The following is a 4,534-nucleotide window of genomic DNA, read 5'->3' as shown; positions in this document are numbered from 1 at the left end:
TATCAGAGAGGAAAAGAGAGCCACAGGAGCTCTGCTGTCATTGATCTTCAGGAAGAGATCAATTTGAGGAAGCACAGAACTCACAAATGACTCCACTCTAATCTCCAAGCACATCTCCCTGCTGTGGCCTGCATCTGAAATCTATGCCTGTGTGTACACAGAAACAAGATCAAGGGTAGTTAACTATATGTCCATTAATATTTCCTTGTGTTTAAAGAAGAAACTGAGGCACAGAAAAGGAAATTGCTCTGTGAGAAAGAAAAATCACTCCCTACTAAAGGACCATCATTTAACAGTTACCTGGCTCTGGCAGGGGACTGAGGGCAACCTGACAGATGGTAGTAGTTTCTGGTAAAGCTAATTAACTAATTATTGTTGATTTTATTTTATTTATTTATTTTAATTTAGAGAGGAAACAGGAGAAGGATTAATGTCCTTATCCAGAGTTCCTGATAAAATGGAATTATGAAGGTCTCTGTCCGTTCACAAGGACATTGTTCATTATAGCTCCACAGTACCTAGGACTCTCCTGGTGCATGATGCTAGGAGGAAAAGGGAGAAAAGCTGCGAATGGAGCTAAGGAGGCCAAGGAGGTAGGGGACAAAAGAGAGCTGAAAATGGCTAGGCAATGATCATGGATCTCAACTAAGGCACTGCCACCCTGTGACTGGGAGTGAAGAAAGAATCAAGCAAGCTCCACATTCCAGGTGGACTCCAATTCCAGTGACAATCTTAAGTCCTTCCGTCAGGGAAATGGATAAGTGGAGAAAGAGAAGCAGGGATTTATCCAGAGGACCCTTTGGGGAAATTAGAGGACAGCATCAAAATAGTAGGTGGGTAATCTCTCTCATTCAGCAACGTTTGGATGTGCAAATACAGAAGCGATATCACCAAAGACAATATGAGCATGGGAAATCCCAAATCACAAAATCTATCATATAGAAAGCACTAAAAAATGTTTTTTTTTAATTTAGTTCTTAGGGATCCTAAAGGTGAAAAACTATACTACCCAGCCAAGACTCTCACAGGTAACTAGAATTCAGAGCCAAGATAGAAACATTCTTGGCTTCAGAAAGCTTTCTTTCACTTCATATAAGCCTTGTGGCTCATCTTCAAGCTGTCTCTCGAGAATGGGGCCTGCAGGTGTGACACATGCATTTGCAAATGAAGAGGAGTATATAGAGAAGATGGTGGTAACTGGCTTACGTTGAAGAGACCATGGTAATTACCAACAGATTTCCCAGCGTCAGCGTGCCCACAACAGATCTCTGCATCAATAATGAAGATCGAACGTTATTAAATAAAAGACAACCAGAGGAGCCCCATTTTTTGGCAACCCAATATTTTGCCAAAGAGCTCCAGAGCCAGGACCTCCAACTCTATAATCCTTAGGGAGAGTGGTCCTCTTAGTAGGATCTGCAGGTCTCTCTTCTCCAACCTATAGAACAGCCCTTTTGGAGCACACAACATATGCTAAGGTAAGGTTTAACTATGTAGGGTTAGGTTAGGGGGTGCTCTGAAATGGAGGATGGCTTTTACAACCCAGCCACTCCAGTCACCACACCCCTACCAACATCCAACAGCCATACCATTATGCCAGGATTGAAACATCTCCATTCAGACTACCCACTGCCCTTAAAAAGGGTGAAAATACCAGAGCATCCTGGAGAGAAGCAAACCCTCAATGAGGTCTTATTTTATAAGAACCATAGTCACTATTTCCATCTTCAATCCATTGATGAGGGGCCTGCCTACAGTGCACACAAGAAACAAAGGCACCAGGAGCAAGAAGAAATCTTCCACACAGGCCCAAAAGCCCCTCAACAGAGCAAGTAGGGGAGGTCCATCAGCAGGAGATTCCAGTGAGGATACCCCAGTATGTGCATCACTCACCAATGAGAACAAGTCTGCCTGCCTTAAGGTCCAGCAGATTCACATACTGGGTCTGGAATCCCAGAGACCTGTAGTTTATTTGTTAATCATATAAGATACACACAAACCCAAGAGGAAACATCACACTCATAGATCAGAACTGCCTTTAGGGTTTGGTTTCTATCTTCGTACCATGAGAAGATTGGAATAAAGTTATCAAAGAGAAATATATGTGTATATAGGGCTGTTCAGGCAAAATGCCTGCTCGGAAGTGTTTTCTTCCCACACACTCCTTGTATGCCCTATATGCCACTTTTGATATACATTAACAGTCACTGGCACAGAGCAGAGTATTGAATAAATGAAACCCTCTCCAAGTTTGACTAATTTCTATGTCCCCTGCAAAGATAACAGAAACTAGATCATAGAGAAAAGGACTCAGACTCAGAAGACACAAGTTGGTGTTATGAAACCAGGACAGAATATAGGTTTAAATCGAGGCATAGGAGACTACAGAGCCTGACAAAACCAACCAATCAATAGGAAACACCCAAGCACCCAAAAGGCTTTGAAGACCCAGAACAAATGCCCTCCGACTTTTCTTCCTACCAGGCCAAGCTCCATCTAACTGACATATGTAAAACTGGGTCAATATTAATATCTCACACAGTTCTTTAAAAGAAGAGCCCAAAGATTCTGTGAAGACAGGTCCAATAGAAATGGCTTTTTGGTCTCAGTCCCAGGAATGACTGTGCTCCTCCTTAATCACAGGTCTGTGGTAATAATCACATTTCCTTCTTTTAAGTTGGGTAACAATGCTTAGAGCTAAATACAAGGGTAGACAAAAGTAGATTTACAGGTGTGAGTATGCAACAGGTGGCTAGGTTGACGAGGACTGGTGGCATAGCCACCACAGTCACCAGACCTTTCACTGCAATGGACTTTTTCCTTTGGAGTGTGGTAAAATATAGTCTTTTTACAGAAACCCCACACTGTGATGATGCTGTCACCAGAAAGGGACAGGACCCATAGTGGGTCCTGCCCCACTGGGGACTGGTCTGTGTGAGTTCTTGACTTCATGCACATACGATTTCACAACACAAGTCCAGGGGATTTTGAGTGTGTGTTTATTAAAGCTGGGACAATGAGACAAAGGAGTGACTTAGGGTAGAAGAAGCAACAGGAGAGAGCTTAGGCAGCACTCTGCTTTGGGTCCCTAGAAACATTATAGAAAGAAGTGCACCATAGCAGGGCTGCTGACAGCTCACTAAAAAGTCTGAGAAAAGAAGGCTTTGGAGACAAGTTCATTGCTGCCCCGTTACTCCCTTGCTTGCAGGTCTCGTGGAGACCCTTAGAGTTTAGGAGAGAAAATTAAAGATGCAAGCCAGAGGACTAAGAAAGGCATGGGTGCGCTTCAGAGAGAGCCCACTGCTTGACCTCCTCCCGCAGGGCTTTCATCGGGCAGTCCCAGTGGAGGGTCTCAATAGATTAGTCATCAGCTTTCCAGTTGTGTCCTTTCCGGGTAGTGGTTTCCAACTGTCTCTGTGGTCAACAGACCCATGGTTTTGTTCCTAATATTATTTGATGTGGGTCAGAACCTCATCACCTTGATCGCTTAATGCTTAATGTATGGGAGTCATATGAGGCTATTCTCTGGCTCTTTGTTTTTCCTCCAAGCAGATCTAAAACCCCATGACCAGCATTATGCCAGGGGAGAAGGATAGGTCAGGAGAGGGTCCAAACCATACCATCAGTGATATGAAAAATCAGGGTGTTTAAACCATGTGACTACCGATATGCTAGGGGAGAAAAGGTCGCCCTGGAGAAAAGGTCCTTTTTTTTTTCCCTAGTTTCACCCCTTGCTAGGCACCTTGAGCTTTCTGCCCTGGTGACCTTCTGTAACTGGCCCATCCTCCCTGCTCTGTTCATGTCTATCTAACTGCCTACCACATATACAATTTGCTGCATAAGAGAAGCATGTCAAGAAAACAGTGATAATAGCACTCTTGCAAATAAGGCGTTTTAAGATTCAGAGAGCCTGTGGGGCCATGGCCTGCAGTCTGCACTCTGTGTGGGCACCTGCTGCACCCTGCCCACCTAGGCCCAGGGGCCTGTGGGTGGATGTCACCTGGACGCTGCAAACTGGCCCCAATCTGCTCTCACTGTGTAAATTCCCAGAAAATGGTAATGGAACAGTGGGAATCAGCAATTTTGTACAGGAAGCTTCGGGAGATGTTTACTGTCGTCTGCCTGAAATTGGGACAAAAGTGAACAAACAGGATGAGTTTGCTGCTTTGGAAAGGGTGAAAGCTGCTAGTGAACTCTATTCTCTATCAGAAGAAGTAACTGAAGTTAATGACGCTCTTGAGAAAACCCAAAACTTGTCAACAAATCTTGTTGTGAACATGGTTGTCTGATCAAGATGACACTGAGTAACCCTTCAGAACTAGATAAGCTAATGAGTGAAGGAGCATATGAGAAATACATAAAATCGATCAAGTGAACACAGAACCCGCCTAAATAAAGTAGTATAAAACAACTTAATGTAACATAGTTTTCTTAAGTGAGTGGAAGGTAGAAGATTTAAAATAGCAACTTATGGTAATAGCAATGGAAAAAGAAAACTACAACAATGTTATTGGAAGAAGATGCCCCTTAATTT

The 4,534-nt window shown here is 43.5% G+C and overlaps 1 pseudogene; it reads left to right on the top strand.

The window, feature by feature from the left end:
* Nucleotides 1-1,130: 1,130 nt before the first annotated feature.
* LOC129082237 (glycine cleavage system H protein, mitochondrial-like) lies at nt 1,131-4,375 on the top strand (annotated as a pseudogene).
* Nucleotides 4,376-4,534: the final 159 nt, after the last annotated feature.

Source organism: Pteronotus mesoamericanus, unplaced genomic scaffold, assembly GCF_021234165.1.
Source record: "Pteronotus mesoamericanus isolate MK-2021 breed Mesoamerican mustached bat unplaced genomic scaffold, CSHL_Meso_final contig_124, whole genome shotgun sequence".
Taxonomy (NCBI): domain Eukaryota; kingdom Metazoa; phylum Chordata; class Mammalia; order Chiroptera; family Mormoopidae; genus Pteronotus; species Pteronotus mesoamericanus.
Note: the sequence above shows the minus strand (reverse complement) of the source record. Positions and strands in the feature narration are given on the sequence as shown.